This window comes from Betta splendens, chromosome 16 (genome assembly GCF_900634795.4).
Source record: "Betta splendens chromosome 16, fBetSpl5.4, whole genome shotgun sequence".
NCBI lineage: Eukaryota > Metazoa > Chordata > Actinopteri > Anabantiformes > Osphronemidae > Betta > Betta splendens.
This window is the reverse complement of record NC_040896.2, coordinates 11,139,698-11,159,286: the sequence shown is the minus strand read 5'-3', so window position 1 is coordinate 11,159,286 and position 19,589 is coordinate 11,139,698. Positions and strand designations below refer to the sequence as shown.

The following is a 19,589-nucleotide window of genomic DNA, read 5'->3' as shown; positions in this document are numbered from 1 at the left end:
CCCCCCCCCCCCCTCCCCACTTCCCCCACCTGTTTCCCTCCATCCCCTCTCTCCTCCTCATCCGGCGCCCATCTCACTTTTATTCCCCTTTTCGTCGTGGATTCGGACTCACTTCAATTTGTTGCTTCTCACCTGCTTTCTCTCTCTCTCTCTCTCTCTCTCTCTCTCTCTCGATCGCCTCCCCTCTTCGGTTGTGTCACCACTTTCCCTCGCCTCCATCAACCCCCCCCCCCCCCCCCTTTTTCCAGTCTCTTGATGCTCCTCTCCCCATTCTGTGTGAATTCAGACACACCGAAGACGTCTGAGCCTCCTTCCCGACACGGGCGACAAATGCAAATTCTCTGTCTGTGTGCGTCTGTGAAGGGATCGCTATTTCGGTGTCAGTCATCTTTGTGGCGCTTCATGCGTGCACAGCGTAGAGGGCAGGCTCAGCGTGTGGGAGTCGCGCAACAGAAGGTTATGAATTAGATCAATGTGTTTAATTGCCTCAGACATGACAGCTGTGACATATATACGTGCGCCCATGCACACCTGCTGTTCCCGCGTTCTTCGCTCACCTTCGTGCTTGCGCTGCTCGCTGACATACCTCTTGCACAGCAATTCACACCCGCCCACGTCTTTTCACACCTGCAACACAATAGCGTGCTAATAGTGCCAGCGAAAGCTGTGAACACACTCGCACGCGTAGACACTCGCATGACTAGTGAGCTGACGCACACACACACACACACACACACACACACACACACACACACACACACACACACACACACACACACACACACACACACACACACACACCAGGGCTCATCCTAAATGGTCCTGGGAGGATATAGGTGGCAGACACGGGTCATATCTATCCACGCTGGAGTATTGATTGGAACTGATGCACCGAATGGCCTCTAATGTTTCATTTTAAATGGACCATCACCTCTCTGGACTCTGGGAGAAGGGAGGAAGGGCTCACTGAGCCTATTTAATGATTTTGTCTCAGTTAAGAGATGATATTGTCACGCCGCGTCACCGCGCCGACGGCTGTTTCCCAATACGTTGCTGCCTTTTTCCGCCGCAAGGCGTCCGTCCCTCTGCCGGGAGCTCCGACCTTTCTGATTCCAATTCAGAAATATCCAACAGGTGCGAACTGTTGCATGGTAACGGAGACGAGGCTACCTGTTGGGCGGCTGCTGTTTTTAGACGTACGCAGCGGATTTGAAAACAGGCGGCGCGACTACACAGGATGTGGAGAAAAGAGAGTGGAGCGGCGTCAGTGTGTCTGAGCGCAGACCAGCTTCAGTTGTGCCATCTGTCACCCGCACGCGTACCTGTCTGCCTGCGACATTGTTAGTTTGAAGGGTGGGAAAATATATCCTGGCATATTAGAACGGAATACACAAATGTGCTGTTGTGCTTCATAGAGGAATTTATTAAATCAGGAATAATGTGCTTTTGGATTTTAACAGGTTTGTGTCATCTGTAACTGTCTCATTTGAATTTAAATATCTCGGAATTAGGCCTGTTCATTTGTTACGTGCTCTAACTGATGGTGTTGCGCTGCAGCATTTTACAACAGCTTTACATTTTTCCATTAACGTCTCCATCTGTGGCGTCAAATGCAAAACGCCGCTTCCCATTACAACTCATTGTTTGCGTCATAATTATCCCGTCTGCACAGCTCAGGCTTTTTCTTCTGGTCGCGTTAGGAAACAACAGTTGTGTAGTTTTCCCAGGCAAACAAACAGTATTTACCCCGCAAAATTTTAGATTTGCCGGGTTGTAAACAAACCGGGTTGGATTTTCCAACATTATGCGATTCCTCATGTTTAAGCTCAACTTTAGAGTTCACATGAAACAGCCCTGCACATTTTCCTGGACCTGACTCGGGTTCTGCACCTGAGTGGTGCACGTATGACCTTCATTTGAAGCTGAAGAAGAGTGAGAGGAGCAATAATGAATGGAAGAAGGCGGGAGAGGTGTGAATGTAAAGGTAGAGAGGAGGAGTAGCAGTTTGTTTGTAGTTGAGCGTGTTGGGAAAGAGTGAAAGGATCAGATCATAGAGCGGAAGCGGAAGAAGGAGCAAACAGGCAGCAAAGTCGGTGGAAGAGTGACAAGGGCGGAATAGACAGCAGGACGACAGGCAGGAGGGAGAATGACGTACGCGATAAGGGAGAGTGACACAAATGTCACCGCGCTCACCTTTTATGCACTCTCACTCGCTCCTCTCTGCTTTGCCTCCATTGTTTCTCTCCATCCAGATCCCTGCAGAGGTGGACACCGAGTGGGCAGCGCGGACGCCAGCGTCTACGAGCCGTGAGCCCGCGGAGCTGAAGCCCGGACGAGCCGGAGCCGGAGCCGGAGCGAGGCCGCGGCCGACGAGCCCCTCTAGAGTTGACCTTCCACCAACCAGTCGACCTGTTGAGCTTCGCAGCCAGCCTTTTTGGAGGAATGAAATAGAACGCAGTGATGCCTGAGCAATGGTACGGCGCTCGTGGACACGTCCGGATTTATCGACCGGATAACTTATCAAGATTACGACGCTGTTGTGCACACCTCGGAGCTGGGCCACTTTTCCATATTGGCTTGTGGGCAAAAGCGAGTAATTGAAAATCCCCCCTCCGGAGGCGCTCGGCGCTGATTTGTCGTCCTGGGAGGAGGTCCTATTGTTTTTAGAAACGGAAAAATAAAAAGCGGATTTCTTCTTTTTCATGTCGCGAGAAAACACATTACGAAGATACACTGGCCTTTATCCTCGCCCGGTGACTGTGAGACACGACTGACAAACTGTCCAGAATAAATAAGCAACAAGAGGAACGGAGACGGAGGAGGAGAGCGGAAAACACGGGGCACAGGTTGAGAGGGAAATAAAGCGAGGGCACGAACAACAAAAGAGAATTACCCGGATTGTTTGGAGCCTCATTCTCATTTGTTTGCACTGTGTCTGCGGCTGCTTGGTACAATGGGCAGGGGAGGGGTCGCGCCTCACAGCAGGGGGGCCGTTTGAGCGGTGGATTAGGGTTACGTCCCCCCGCACCTGCCTGCTCTGCACCTCGGCGCCAAGGATGGCGTGGTGACCAGGCCGTTATCCTGAGTGACAGACGAGCTCTGGGCACAGACAGGAAAGACGAGCGGGACGCGGCCCGTTCCCAGCGTCCTGCAGCGAAAGACGAGCGGGACGCGGCCCGTTCCCAGCGTCCGGCAGCGAGCCGGGCCGACCCACACCGCTGCGACCGCGTCCGCCTCCGTCGGGTCCGTGAGGAGCCCGGGCGCCGAGAAACAGGCCGCGAGCGAGCGAGCGAGCGAGCGAGGGAGCTGGTACTGGAAGGTTGGAGAGAGAGGGGAGGGAGGGGGGAGGCAGCGAGACAGAGGGGGAGAGCAGGTGTCGGGAATCCTCCCCTTCATCTGCTTGTCGTTTACTCCTTTATGTCCGCTCCCCGTCTGCCGAGGTGATTGCTTTCCTCCTTTGAGCCGCCCGACGGCCGACGAGGAGCCGCAGCCCATTTTGACTCACTAACTTTTCAACCCAACGCTTTTTTTTCTGTGTTTGTCGAGACAGACTACGGTTGTTTTCTCCGCTTTTTGTGTCTTGAAGAAACGCTAAGAGGAAGAAAAACACTGGGCCAATCAATGTCTCATTGTCTTTGTACACACAATTCAGCAACTCTTTTTAACGGCTGTTGATTTCTTCTCTGGCCTCGTCCCAAAGGGATTATTTCCTCCATCTCTGTATAAACACTGGAATCCTGTGGTCCCTCTATACGTCCTCCAGCCCAGTGATGTACAGTGGACACGTCTGAGTCCCCCGAGGCGCCTCCCCCCCTTTAGGCTGAAACCCAGTGCTCTAAATGTGTTGACTTACTACTGCAGCGAGAATATAAAGAATATAGCACAGCGCTTCTGATACCGACTGATTTATTTTGTAAGTAGTCCTTTCCCTTTACATTTGACTGTGTGTGTTCTCATGTAAACTGCGTGTTGTTAATATATATTCAGCTCATGTATGCAGAAACCAGACACAGTCCATCTTTCTGCAGTGTTGGTTTTATGTTGTCTTCGCAGGGGATTTGCTTTCCTGTGCTTCCTCTGCTTCAGGCGAGTGTGTGTGTGTGTGTGTGTGTGTGTGCATGTATGTGTGTGCCAAAGAAAGAGATTTTGATCTTACAGCCAAGCTTACAACACATCAGAGTGGTGTCAGAAAGAGGCAGCGGAGGTGCTTTTTATCTGCCTGTGTGTGTGTGTGTGTGTGTGTGTGTGTGTGTGTGTGTGTGTGTGTTCACGCCTACATATTGGTCCTGAGGTTAATTTAAACTAATTAGTGGTGAGTGTTTTTGCTTCTCAGAGCACTTTTTTACTTCTATGTCAGTGTACTTGCATTTATGAGGAGGATGTAGAGAGAGGACGGAGGGTCTACGACTGAAGAGGGTGAACGAGCTAATGAGACTGACTCTCATCCCCCGACTAGTATTTTTGTTGTGTCCATTTCACATTTATGGCCATGAGCGTTATTACCCATGCTGCGTTTTATTTCAGCCTTCTTTATCTCTGGATGCGTTGACTTTGATGAAACCTTACACTGGTGATCCAGCCTCTGCAATGTCCTGAATATTACTAAGCCCATCTATCTCTGCGGACACATCCACATCTTTATACACTCCCACAGTCACCAGTCTCTGCATCGGGAGACGCTCAATCAAGATAGTCCCTTCAAACAGACCAATGAACTGTGAATAACGCCATTACACAAACTCCCAGCTCACAGTGTTAGGAAGACAGAGAGATTGGGAGGGTGGGAAAAGAGAGAGAGAGAGAGAGAGAGAGAGAGAGAGAGAGAGAGAGGGTGAAAAACATGCTGTAGACAAGAGCAGAAGGGGAACGAGGGGAGACGGAGGGTGAGACGGAGCCAGGGGGAAGGGAGGGTGAGAAAGCGGGGGGTGGGGGGCTCTGGAGGAGCTGTGAAGCAGGAAAAGACCTCTGCTCGATGGGAGCACTCTGATGGGCTTAGAGAGGCCCCGCTTTGTTCACACTGTTGGTCAGTCTCACAGAATTAAGATTACTAAATAATACGATTACTGCAGCTGCGGGCCGATAACGCAGCGCCGCCGATCCCCTCTGTCGCCGTCAGAGAAGCGGGCAGCGGAGGATGATGGCATCAAAGGCGCGACAGCGCCGAGCACTTTACGCGGTCACGAAGGCCCTGGCTTCACAACGCGGCCTCTCTGCTCGTCACCAGGAACGAGTCGAGTGACTTTTTTTATTCATATATGACAGGCTACTATAAAAACATAAAGGAGGCTGCAGCAAAAAAAAAAAAAAATGACTGGATGCTCAACCATGACATCATGTTTGATTCATTCGTCAAAGAAGCGCTGAAACGACCTCCTGGTTTATCACCTGATCCGACACGTGTGAACACAAACGTCTGGCCCTTATCGCGACGCCGCGCGCTCCCTCGTGCGTGTGGGCTGTTTGTTTCATGCCTCCACGCTTGACAGCTCTGACACGGATTCCCGCCAAGTTGACCTTGCAGTTTAAAGTGTAATAAAAGCCGCGTTGCACGTCGATGGGTGTTCCTGTGGTAGCTGATAGATGCGCCCCCCCCCCGGGAGGGGAGGAAACCACGCGGCAGGAAGCGGGAGCGCGTGAGACGAGCGGTGAGCTAATAGCCAGGTTGATCCGGCCCCAGACCCCGTCTATGGGACATGAAGGATCTCTGCTCTCCGCGCGGCGGGAGCAGCCATTTGCCTGCGGAGATAAAGATTGGCTTGGAGCAGGAAGCGGAGAAGACGCATTTAGCATGTGATGGTGGAGTGTGAGAATAACAAACCGAAGCGCGGGGCGCAAAACGAGATCGACGGATTATGACGCGCGGCTCGAAACGGCCTTAAACCAGTGCGACCTGGCAACCGCCGGCTCCGCTGTCGGCCCGCGCGTCACGTAGCGGAGGTGTCATGTACTTGTCATGGAGGCTGTTTGTTCCGGTGACGTGAGATGAACTGTGACCCCGGGGCGGACCCCCCGCGGACACGTGGGAGTCGTTCGTCTCCATCGAACCCGCTCTTGCGGAAACAGGCGACGCTGCGGCCGCGCTTAATTACAGGTGGTGCGTTTACGCCCCCGTTTCACAGCGGCGCTCCAATCATTTGCTTGACTTATTAAATTGTGGCAGAAACGCACAAAGTTCACAGGATAATCTTTGACTTTGGCTTTGGCGGCGTCCCATTAACCCTGTTTGCATCAGCGAGGTGCTTTCATTGTCCCTCTGGCTCCGATTCCCTCATCGCTTTCATTTTCTGGCTCTGCTTTCGACTGCGCTTGACAACATTTTGCTTGATTTTCCACTCACGCTATTGTCTGGGCCTAAACGCATTTCACGTGCTTTTCTTCCGCGTTAATCCTCCAGTTCTCTGGTAACAGCTGTTACTTCGACAACGTCAACGCCCGATCTTCTTTGCGCGTGAAGAGCGGTGGCTCTTCCTGATTCGGGCTAATTTGGGATGTGAGATCTCCTCGACAGCTGAGTGGCACTCGGGTTCCCTCCGCCTACAGGTCTCTGACGCCCAACCAGCAGCGCGGAGCTCTGCAGCCGGGCCTGAACCTTGGTCCTCATCGCCTAATGGAGCACAAGAAGCCCTGTTTGTTAGTCGTTTGTCCACTCCTGCCTGCTTCAGGCACTGGCCTCAGGGGAAAGACTGAGTGTGTGTGTGTGTGCGTGCGTGTGTGTGTGTGTGTGTGTGTGTGTGTGTGTGTGTGCGTGTGTGTGTGTGTGCGTGTGTGTGTGTGTGCGTGTGTGTGTGCGTGTGTGTGTGTGTGTGCACGTGTGTGTGTGCGTGCATGCGTGTGTGTGTGTGTGTGCGCGTGTGTGTGTGTGTGTGTGTGTGCGTGTGTGTGTGTGTGCGTGTGTGTGTGTGCGTGTGTGTGTGTACGGAGGGTGACAAGACATGGACATTAGGACACACATGCCCTTTCCATAATGTGCTCCCGGCTGGGCTGTTTGGCTGGCCATAAAGTGAATGCTGCTAATGGCCTCTCAGTTAATGGAGTCATTAAGACTGGATTGCAAGAAGATAAAAGCAATGTGTGTAATGTGTGTGAAGCGGAGGAAGCGTGATTGTTTGTATGTGTACTGTTACTGTAACCGCTTTGTATTTCCTGGTCATGCGGTTCTTCAGGACAACAGTGGAAGTTCAGGGTTCTGTCTGCGTAATCGTAGGACTGGTTGAAGCTCACACGCCCTGACCCGCTCCGGCCCTGACCCGCTCCGGCCCTGACCCGCTACGGCCCTGACCCGCTTCGTTCCAGACCCGCTCCGGCCCGACCCGCTTCGTTCCAGACCTGACCCGCTCCATCCCTGACCCGCTCCATCCCTGACCCGCTCCATCCCTGACCCGCTCTATCCCTGACCCGCTTCGTTCCAGACCTGACCCGCTCCATCCCTGACCCGCTCCATCCCTGACCCGCTCTATCCCTGACCCGCTTCGTTCCAGACCCACTCCGGCCCAGACCCGCTCCGGCCCCGACCCACTCCGGCCCTGACCCGCTACGGCCCCGACCCGCTTCGTTCCCGACCTGACCCACTCCATCCCTGACCCGCTTCGTTCCAGACCCGCTCCGGCCCGACCCACTCCGGCCCCGACCTGACCCGCTCCATCCCTGACCCACTCCATCCCTGACCCGCTTCCTTCCAGACCCGCTCCGGCCCGACCCACTCCGGCCCCGACCTGACCCGCTCCATCCCTGACCCACTCCATCCCTGACCCGCTTCCTTCCAGACCCGCTCCGGCCCGACCCACTCCGGCCCCGACCTGACCCGCTCCATCCCTGACCCGCTCCATCCCTGACCCGCTCTATCCCTGACCCGCTTCGTTCCAGACCCGCTCCGGCCCCGACCCACTTCGGCCCCGACCCACTCCGGCCCTGACCCGCTTCGTTCCCGACCTGACCCGCTCCATCCCTGACCCGCTCCATCCCTGACCCGCTTCGTTCCCGACCTGACCCGCTCCATCCCTGACCCGCTCCGTCCCTGACCCGCTTCGTTCCAGACCCGCTCCGGCCCCGACCCACCCCATCCTCCGGCTGGTGAAGGCCCGCGAACCGGCAGCTGCTGGGATTCGCCGGGCCGCTGCTGTCCTGTGCGTGTGTGACGAGACCGAAAAGCCTGTTTCGAGGTCATTTCAGGATCTGTCCCTCAGAGGATATGCAATGCATCCTGGGTAGTGTCGCGTGTTGTCTTCTTGGTGACATGACTGCTCATTAAGAGTATGTCAATTTCTTTCTTCTTACCAGAGGGTTTGCTTATGTCACACGCTCATCTTGTTTAGTCTTAAACCGTGGTTGCTTGAGCTTGGCTGATTTGACTCCAGTTACAGAAAGGCTCCCTTTAAAGTAACACAGAGCAGAACAGAACACATTTAATTAGATCAGAGAAAGTCAATTCAAGGTGTTTTTAAAGTTAACCCTTTGTGTCTTAATACACAAATATAGCAAAACAACAAATCCCTGCAAGCTTCATCTGGTCAAACGGTGCCAGTCTCTGTATCAGAACAGTGGCGTGAACTTTTTAATCTAATGACTTACTAAGCAGCTGGTGGCTGGAAAATAGAATCTCAGCAGGGACTGCTGTTCTGCAATCACTGATCAAACCTGTCGACAGACCCCCGAGGAGGCTTCAGGGGGCCACGCTGTAAAATATAAAGATGCTTAACTTTTCCCTCTTAGTTTCTTTTGAGATTCTTAAGAAAGTGTGGCTACGGTGAGGAGTGAATGTCCTCCGTTACAATGGGAGCTGAAGCCCTCTGCACACAGTCAGTACTGTTCATCCACTGTGGTTTAAGTGTTCCTAACTGCCTTTGTGTGGAAATTGAACGAGGAGGATTCAGGCAGCGGCCTTGTTCTAGCGCGTCTATTTTACATTTTAATGTCTCACTGCTGCTCCCGCTACCAGTGTAATAATGGCGCTCATCGTGACATCTACAGGCGTCGCCCCTTTGAAGCAATCATTAATACTTTTACAACTTAGCGAGACTCCGCTGGTCCCCAGGGGAGTCCTGGCTCTTTGCATATTTGCCTCGGCGCACTTGGACGAATGAAATGCTGTTAAAATATAAATAGCGCGTTAAGCACCGTTGTAGTCTCTCCTTCCTGCATAAATGCAGTACAGCACCGGTCTAAAGCTATGATGTACAGTAGTTTACCAAAAAATATAAAGCCTTCTTCACGCTGAATTATAAAAAACCTGCCAATTTCTAATGAGATCTGAGCTGAGATGATGTAATTAGATGTAAAAATAATACTAATATTATATCAGGCATCTTTTTTTAAAGGTGAGTAACCTCCTTATATATTTATATATGATCATACTACAGCATGTTGCAATTGATAGATTGCTGATATATTCACAAATCTCACGAGTCTTAGAAATGTACCAACAGGCCAAGTTGTATCACTGTGTCCATATTTTGCCGTCTACCATTGTTTGCCACTACTCTGGTATTTTGGGATTGTGAGTCAAGAGCCTGTAATCAGCTCCACCAGTCAGAAGTATTAACATGCAAGTCGGTTCCAGCTCAGCTGCCTCGGCCCAAATGGTGATGCTGCAGTTGATTATGGGTTACTGCCCGATTTTATGCTGCTGAATATTTAACTGACTCGATGAAACGTAATATTCCAAATGGGATCAAATCCTGTTATTATAACTGAATTAAACAAAAAAAAAAGCCCCACAGCAGATGTGATTAATTAACTCACTTGTGGGTTTATGGGCTTTAAATTTTTACAAATTTGTGGTTGGTCTGGAAAATGTGGCATCTTTTCTTCCGCTGAGTCGAAACTTGGCTGCGTTGTCTACCTCCTGCTGCAACACTGGGAAATACTCTGTGTGTCATTGCTTTCTTGAAGGTCAACCAAGATTATCCTGAAAATGAATGGAAGCCTGTGGATAATTTTAATGCGGTAGTAAAACATGTTGCCATAATTAAGCTTACAGCTGGTGGTGGTTATGTTTGTGTGGTGCGTGACATCACTTCCTGTTCAGGTTTCCTGCCTGGTCTAATCATGTCAGTTCACTACACCTGCTGCCACATCCAGGATCCAAGGACTCATTCCTCCCATTCTCCATCGTCCTGTAAGTCTGCGTCTTGTTTGTGCTGTAAGTTAGCTGCTGCTACGTGAGCAGAGGTTTCTAGCTGTCACATTTGCCTTTGAGCTCGTCTTCCTGCTGAGCAGTGATTTTGTTTTGTGTGTTCCTTTGCTGCTCTGTTGGCGCCTACCTAGTCGGTCTGTTTTGCCCTGCGTGAGCAGTGATTTTCAGTTATCACTCCTGCCTTTTGAACTACTCTCCTGCCTCGCAGTGGTTTTGTGTTTGGAGTTACTTTCATACTTTGTTTGCTTTTGAATTCTGATTCAGTATTTTGCCTCCCATGTTAAATGCATTATTTCTCATCAAGCAGGTCGGAGTCTGTGCAATCGTCCAGGCTCTTGTCAGTGGTTCAGTCAATCTGCTGCAACAGCTGTTTGTTTGTCGGCTTGTCAGCCATTTTGTTAGTCTGTGGGTTGGTGAGGTCGCGCCAGCACAGTATGCTTCTTTAAATAATGATGGATAGATGCTCGTTTTATGACTTCCAATTCATTGGCTTTAACGTAAACATCTGCCACGGCCTCAGCGCTGTGTAATATGCTTTTATGTGGACCACAATCGTTGTGTAGGTGTTTCTGCAGCGTGTGTCATGATGAGCGATCTGCCGGGATAAGAGCCGTGCGCCGCGCCGCGTGTTTGTAATGCCTTTGAATCCCATACGTGATGAAACTCTTGTGGGGTTTTCATTGATGCATTCTGCCAATGTCACGGCTGTGTGGTAGATGCCAGAATCAATGTATTTCACACAAGAGGAACTGTGGACACGCTGAGAGGCATAGAGGATTTCAGACTGCTCATGAGACAGTCTTTGATCCACAGCGAAACCGGCTGCGAGCGCGCACAGCTCGCTGCTCCGCACAGGCTGCAGCAGCCTATTAGCACCTGCAGACAGCCCCGGCTCTGCTGTTTGCAGGTCAGCAGTAGAAAATAACATAAGAAAGTCAGCAGGATAATGTGGGACACACCACATCGCATGTGTTACTTAAAGCTCCTAGATCCACGCTGTTAAGCAGGTATTTCAGGCCTAATTTGGGGATTAGGTATAATATAGCAGACTTTATCCTGGCTCTAATTCAATGTGACTGCGGTAGCGGTGTTGCGGGTCTGTTCGGCGTTTGCCTGCGTTCTCTGCTCTTGCGTGTGTGCTCAGCTTCCTCCCACAGTTAAGACATGCAGTTAAGGTAACTGGCAACTGTAAATTTCCCATTGGCAGGAACGTGACTGTAAATGGTTGTCTGTCTCTATATGTTGGGGCCCTGTGATGGAGTGCTGACCTGTCCGGGGTGCACGCCGCCTCTCACCCGGTGACAGCTGGGATTGGCTCCAGCACCCCCCCTCGCCCTTAACAGGAGAAGCAGTTAGGATGATGGATGAATGGATGGTATCTAAACCCGCAGTAATTGATTTTTTTGGTCTACTTGGGGACAGCCGCTCTAAACACAGCACTGACAGGTTATCCAGCTCGTGGAATTTATGTGATGATTGTGTTAACAGTTGTGTAAACGGCCAGTTTTTACAGGGCAAAATTACTGCTCACCTGATTAATGTTGGGTCTACGGTAAATGAATTCTCTCACCTTGGGTTGGTCTCCACCAACTCTCACCTTATTAACTGATTGGTGGTGACATTCACCAGGCAGGTGCTGTTTTCATGTTCGGCTCATATGGCAACTTTAGCAATTCATCTTATAATGCATTGTCTGTTGTTCTATCCTGATTTAATTCCCACAATACACCGGGTAGTTAATTAGCTGTTAAAGGTTGTTTCTCAGATGAAGGTTCACTATTTGCCTAACAGACCTTTGACATCAACAAACACATCATTTGCACTGCCTGGAGATATGTGTAACCCCAGCGCCATTTTCCAATTTCGCCATCTAGTCCCAGTGGGACGTAATCAGTCGCTAGCAGTTGGCCAGTGGCGCTTGCTGGCGATATCCTGTCTTGGATAATAACGGCGGGGCCTCAGAAGGGGATAACCTGCCTTATTGCTCAATAGATTTACATACAGCAGGTAATCATTGTGACCGCGGGCGATCCGTGACTGATGGTGTGTGTCAGCGCTGTACACGCAGCCTTTGTTTTCATTTGGCAATCGGGCCTGTCGGGCCGCGCTGTTGCAGAGATCAATGTGCCGTTCATATGGTTGTAATGTGTTTGATGGTCTGTGTGTGTGTGTGTGTGTGTGTGTTGTTCATCTAAATTCCTACCTGTCACATCCAGTTTTTCTGTGAAACGGCAACAAAAGGCTCCTTTTTAAGGGACCTACTACACCATTACAACAGCAACCTGAGTGTGTGTACGTACGAGTGTGTCCTCCAAGGCCTCTCTAGTGAGGGAGCGTTGGAGGCAGAGGGGGAGGGGGAGGGCAGGGAGGAGATAGGAAGGGATAGCTCAGCAGAAAGATGTAGCGTCCTCCGGTGGGTAACTAATCTAGGAGGCTTAGGGCGGCTGGTTCGCTCCATGCCCCGGTGGAGGAAGGGGAAGCTTTGTTGGGCTCACCATTCAAGCTGCTTGGGGCCCGGTTGCGAGGGGAGACCCAACGCATCGATCAGTCCTCGGGAGGAGAGGTCCCGGAGAGGGAGGCGGACCCTCTCTGCATCCAGCTCAGGCCACTGGTTTCTCACGGCAACGAAATGATGATGAGACGGACCAGAAGCTGAAGGTGCGCTGAGCACAATTGGCGAAAAGAGACAGGAATCAGACAAACGAGGCCCCGGATCAGCCGAGCTCCGCGGCGCCTCTGATCGCAGCGTGTTCGCGTGCGGCGTGCGTGCGCGGCAGCTGCCGAGGCGCCGTGTTCATCCGCGCGAAAGCCTCGCGGTAAATAAAGCTGGAGTCCTGGCAGGGAGGCAGGTGCAGCAGGCCGGGCCAAAGCAGCGCTCCTGTAACTTACAGGGAGGCGGAGGCGGCGAGAGAGCACCTCGGCGGAAAGTGCCAACCGGACGGGCTTTTGAAGTGGCCCACATTGGCATACGATGAATAAACATGAGGCGCGTTGGCTTTTGAGCACAGCCGTGGCTGAAGGTGTGGGGCTCATTAGGGGCCGAGACGCCGTGTTGATGAAAGAACCGCGACCGGCATCATTTACTGCACAGAGAAGTCCAGCGAGTTCGTCTGCTGGTATTTATCATTTTAACCCTGGAGTTCGTCTAATCATGCGTGCGCTGATGAGAAAGTATGGAGGCACTAATTAAAAAGAAAATTCCATCAAGCTGAAGTGTACCATGCAGACATGAAAACATTTGCCATCATCTAATGTACTACATTATCTATTCACTGTTCGGTATTTCATAATTACCCACAATTATGCTGTCAACTGCTTAATATTATTTTGTCAGGACACTTTTGAAAAACCTCATATTACTCTCGTTTCACTCTAATGTCATTTTGTGGGGATACGTCCGGCGTTCTCCAGTTGCCGGAAACAAATGAGGAGATCTACTGCCGCTGATTTACTATGATGCAAATTACACGAGTTCTCCAAGCGCCTCCTCTTCAAATCATAACTCATCAATAGGCACATGGAATATTAAGCAGTGCTCCCCAAGGCTGAGAAAATGAACCGGCACCTTATAAGCCCGGCGTCCCTGTGCAGCGGTGGAGTGATTAAACACGTCGCGGGTGAAGCGCTAACGCTCTTGATGCTGTTTGATATTTTACAGTATACGATGACTTTACTGCCGTTCCACCAGCGTTTTGTTGCCAAGGGCTCCTTTTTTTTTTTCTGCCGAGCTGAATGCGTGTCAGCGCACAGGGTTCGTCTAAAGGCATTAGCAGAATCAGTAGCAGCCTTTAAGTCATTCTTAGGCGGATGAGGTGGAGATTAAGTAACATCGGTTAAAGGGAGACGGGAGGGGAAACGTGTTTTGCTCTTACAGGCATCTGACAGCTCCTCCATAAAAACAAGCTAATCCTTTTTCTACAGTGTGCGTATGTCTCTCCTCCTTTCCACTCGCTGGCAGCATCCACACACACACACACAAACACACACACACACACACACACTTATTCATTAACACTGCAAATAAACAAAACCGTAAATAAATACTCATCTTAGCATTTTTAGCGTAGCTGATGAACAGACTTTGAAATGTCGATAATGCGTTGCGTCACTTCAATGTGACGCCCTGTCAAAACTGCTCAATCCATCAAAAGCAGATGAGCTCTAGATCCAGATCATGAAATATTGTTACAAAAGTCGTATTTCAGCTGTTGGCTAAAGCGTTGAGCCTCCAGCTCCTGTAGACACCGAGCCGACTGGTTGGAAGCTAATGCCAGGCGTCGCCTTGGGTTCGGTTGGAGCGCGGGCGTCTGCGTCACCAGTGTCGCATGTTGTTGTTGTTGTGGTTGTTGTTGTGGTTGTTGTGTGCCAACATTCTGTAGGATGAGGCGGCTCATCTGTCGTCACGCACGTTTTGACTCATTAAACACTAATTGATATGTGACGTTTGATATTCACTGGCGAATCACTGTAATGGCAGTGATGTGACAGGCACAATTTAGCTAGTTAGGCTACATTAGAAGAAGTCATTTTGTCCTTCCTGCCATTATCTTCCTCATCGCGCGCCGTGATTGCACAGGCCAATTAAAACGGATTAACCTCCCATCCAGTTCAGCCCTTTGCTCGAACCGCGGTGCCATTGGAGGCGGCCCCGGCTCGCTCTTTGTTTTTTTGCTCCGCTCTCTCAGGGCCTGTCGAAAGTAATAATTGTGTTTCTTGCAGTGTGATAATGTAGTGCTCTCTCTTCCTTTCGGGTCTTTATTGAAATCTCGATCCTGTCCCTCTGCAGTGGCTATCTCCCTCCGTATCTGAAGGAGCGATGGTATCTCCGTCCCCCTGTGAATTTCCTACTCACCAGTTGAATTATCCATTCTCCTCCTCCTGGTCTCTTCTCAACTTTCAATATTTCCTCTCTGGGTTCCTATATTCCCTTCTTATCTCTCCTCAACCATTACAGTCCCACAGTCTCGGCCTCACTCGTGCCTCCTCCTCCTCCTTTTCGCTCCACTATCACAATATTCTCCCTTGCTCGTACCCTCAATCTGTGTCCTCTGTCTCATTCCTGTGCCCAAAAGATGCTTTTCTCCGGCCAGGAGGCATCAGACTGTAACCTGCTAAATTGGAATGTTATGGTGAGGCAACACACATGAAGAACCTCTGAGTTAATGGACAATTTACCTCACCTCACTGTTATAGACTTTACATTCATTAAGCCCCTCCACTCGACTTATCTTTCTCCCACACATTCCTTTATTTTTCATTCTCCCCTATCTTTCTGCTCCTTGATTGTCCTCCTGCTGAAAGCCCGGCTGAGTCCTCCTCGCTGCGTCCCACCTGCTGTATGTTCTGTTACCCCAGCGTCTCCCTTCCCCTCTCCTCTCCTCTCCGTCCTCCCTCCGGCTTGAGATGTCCAGCGTGGTTCCTGCAGCCTCTGGAGTAAATGGTAAAATAATGGTAACAGCTAGCCATAAATCAACCCAATTGAAAAACATCGCCATTAGAGTCTCCCCCTCTTTTCCTCCCTCATCTGTTCTTATTGTGCCCTTCACCTTTGTTCCTGGAGGGAACGAGGGAGAGAAAGATCACTATTAGCAAGCGTTGAAGGGAAAAGTGCCTTTCAAAGAAGATGAAGGAAGTAACATGCACTGCTGTTTACTTGTGCATGTGTTTCTGCGCATACATGTTTGTGGTTTTATTGTTTTCAGAGAGGTGTGTGTCTGTGTGTGTGTGTGTGTGTGTGTGTGTGTGGTCTGTTCTGACCTGAGCCGTAGAGCAGCAGGAAGAATATCCAGCACATCAGCAGTCTGTCTGTGTGAGCACGCATTTGTACATGTGTTCCAGGCTTAATGGAGGGAGGAGGGGAAACGCGCTGCAGGCGTGGCTCATGGCGGCGGATGGCGATCTGTAACAGTGGGTGGCGAGTGGAGAAGTAACACGTTAAATGTGACGTGACGCACGGACACGTATGCATGTGACACGCCGTCCTCATTCATAAAAGTAAAGCAGCAGCTGGTTGCAAGCGGCGACGCTTTGTTCAGACTTTATTGGACCAATAAAAACTGGCATCAGACAGAGGACAGTCTGGGTTCGGTTGCTGTGGTGATGCTGTGCACAGAGGCAGCGCTGGAGGAATTAATTAGATAATCATCTACATCAAAGTAACGGTACCAGCACGGCACTATATAAATATTACTTCTCCACCTTAATGCTACATAGTTCAGGTTCAGCACGACTTATTTAGATCATTACAGAACATTTAATTCCAGCATATTTCACATGTATACATTAACATGTAATTATTTACATTTGCACTTATATTAAACAGATAAATAGTGGTTTATATGTTAATTTAATCCTAAGAAATTGCAATTGATCAAATTCCAATTATAGTTCTAATTGAAAAAGATTTTGTTAGGAAATAATGTTTTGTATTTCTTGCCTTTGAAGACATTAGACTGCTTAAATGAATAATGAAAATCTAATTTTTAGGCAAAATATTTAATACTTAGTATTCAAAGATGAAATGAAAAATGTTCTCACTGAACTTTACAGTTCAGACCCAGATTGATCCAAAACTTGCTTTCATGCCTCAGATGACTGTATTGCTTCATAAGCCAATTGCACTTTAACTTCCACTTAATGAGCAATGACCTGACTTTCCTTCAGGATTTATGCGTTTGCAGTGGTTTACATGGAATGTAATGGGACTAAAGGTCTGAGGGGCATCTAGGTCCTCTTTGTCAGATTACAGACAAGCCTTCACGATCTGATTGGCAATCGGTGGTTTTTCTTCCAGAAACTGCTGATGTCCGTAGATATGTGGGTGTGTGTCGTATAGATATGCGTCCTTATCCTTGGCCTGTCTCGGCCAGTCTCTCTCTCCTCTGACCACTTTCCTTCAATCACATCCCTTGTATACAGCCACTCCGATTCCTGGTTTCTCCCTCTGTCTCCCATTAGTAGTATCATCACCCAACCAAAATCACCTGTGCCTCAGTCTACACTGAATCCAACACCTCCTCCACTCTGTCTTTACATGAATCCTTGTTTCAAGAGTAGTCTTGTGCTATGAGATACATTAACCAGGAGGTTGTGAATAATTATGTTTAGGAGCCATGCTGGGTTGTGTTTGGGATTCTGTTTGAGAATGTGATGATGAGAAGAGATCACATGTTATTTTGAGTAATTCTGTTTTGAGTGTCTATGAAGAAAGAGACTGTTTAGGAGAAACGAGCAAAGAGCAGCTACTTATGTTATGTTGAGCAGCCATGAAACTTGTGTAATGTCAGGTTTTTGTTTGGTTTGTATCACAGTGTGAATTATTTCTGTTGTGCTCCTTGGGTCCTCACTTAAAACCAGCAGGAGGAGACATTTTGGAGAAGCCAGACAGGCCTGCAGTTCCTCGGATGCTTTTCTTGGGTCTGTGACTGTCTTTATGAGTTGTGACCGTAGTCTTGGTCTTTTTTTGAAAGGTCAGCTACATCTGGGAGGGTTCACTATTGTTCCAAGTCATCTCCATTTGTACCCTGCTTCTATTACTATGGATCTGTGGAATCCCTCAGAGCCCTAGTCTTGCTTTCCAAGTCCAGAGTGATAAATGTGTGGTAGTTTTTTTTTTTTTTTAGATAAAGAAAAGCGAGCCTCCAGAAATTCATGTTGCTGTGCTTTCGCTCACACACTCCAAACCCCTTGACAGATCTACATGTGCCGTGACACATCTTGACAGACACACACCTATCCTCGCAGTGCAAAGGCCAAGCTGAGGTGCTGACGCCTGTCATGTTAATATGCCAGGAGGCTGGAGGACTGGCTGTTTCCAGCAGGAGGAGCGAAGTGATATACACAAAAACCATGACGAAGCCTTAAATCATTTGTCCAGCAATTTTACAACACTACTACTGCTACTGCTACTACTGCTACTGAAGGAGCAGTGAATACCCCATACTGTACGTTTAGCTGACTAGATAGAGATTGTGCATGTGTTATCTGGCATTATTTTATATTATAAATATTCCCAATCAGCCTCTGCATCATAGCTGTATAACATGGTGGTAAACAGTACTGCTACCATATTAGAGTCTATATTAAGTAAAGCGGCTGTGCTTTTTATTGGATTTAAGAAGGTTTGCACTCTAGCAACCTTGTCAAATAAGGAGACTGGGTCTGATGAATCCATGAGTCCGAAGATAAACTAAATGTGTGTGCAGATGAACCCCTCCTATGTAATAGACAGTTGATTCAGGGAGTTGATTAGATAAAGGCGAAGAGAGTGTAGATTGGGGAACAAAGGAAATTGTCAGTTAAAGGTGAGCAGGAGGATGAGCGAGATTTGCATGATATTAAAAGGGCCCTCGGTGGGAGCAGGGGAGCGAGGGAGAGAGAGGAATAAAGAAATGATGGGCTGGTGGAGCATAAATATGGTGAAATCACCCATGTATGTTCTATCTATCGATCATTTTCCTTCGCTGTGAAGGAATTCGTTCCTCTTTTCATTTCTCTTTTTGAATAAAAATGGAATGGTGTTGACTTTCATTGTCTGCCTGCACAATGTCTGCACTTTCCATTTGTACTTTATCACTTACTGCCCATTTTTGTCGCTCGTTCCCGTGCCTCTGCTCGGCGCCCGGCTCCATCTCACAGTCTTATTAGCTTTGTTCCCATTCCCTGTCTCTCACCTGTTCTTCATTTTTCCCGCGCGCTCTCTCTCCCGCTCGCCACTCGATCACACCCTTATTTTGTGTGATGTCAAGCTAATCACTCCATGCCAGTGTTTTCTCTCCCCCGCTCCCCGTCCCTCTGTGGTGTGAACGTGATTACGGTGGATGGCGCATTAGGTGGTTTCTAGTGTGTGTGTGTGTGTGTCTGTGTGTGTGTGTGTGTGTGTGTGTGTGTGTGTGTGGGAGGGGTGCTGATGGCATGTTGAGAGACAGGTGAAAGGTGAGTCACGGGACGTGGCTGCAGACAGAGGCGCTGGTTTGTCGTCTTTTATCAGCAGTATTTAGCACTGGATGTGTTACCGAGTGTAATTTCAGACTCAGTGTGGAATTATACAATATTTACAGACAAGGGAAATTAGAGAGCTGCAATCCGCTATCGGGGTGTCACAGAAGGACACGGACACTGTTAATTACATGTCGCATGTTTCGATTTAGTCAGACGTTAATTTTTCACCGCCTTTGATAATGGTCTTGTCAAATTTCGTAAAACAGGACTAAAGCTGTGCCCCATTTACGCTCTCCACATTAATTCTTGGCTGGTTATGTGGAGTGTTGAAACTGATAAAGTGGCGTATCAAACGGTCACTGCTGTTTTGAAGAACTGTAGACTTTTGTCCCAGAATGCAATGCACAAAGGAAATTGAGACGTTGCTTATGTGTTGCATCATAGCCTTGAAACCAAGTGCATGCAAAAAATATGATGCTGCGACAATTAGTACAGTGCCCAAGTTGTATCCAGTCCT

The 19,589-nt window shown here is 49.3% G+C and overlaps 1 protein-coding gene across 6 annotated transcripts in view; it reads left to right on the top strand.

The window, feature by feature from the left end:
- Positions 1 to 19,589, top strand: part of grik5 (glutamate receptor, ionotropic, kainate 5) — a 65,728-nt gene that overhangs the window by 1,870 nt on the left and 44,269 nt on the right. For 5 of the 6 annotated variants that reach the window (XM_029128314.3, XM_029128315.3, XM_029128313.3 and 2 more), the window contains one exon: positions 2,253 to 3,913. The gene's annotated coding sequence lies outside the window, so the exon portion shown is untranslated. Of the gene's footprint in view, positions 1 to 2,252; positions 3,914 to 9,842; positions 10,115 to 19,589 lie in introns of those variants that run through there. The other variant, XM_029128316.3, reaches the window with a different exon arrangement.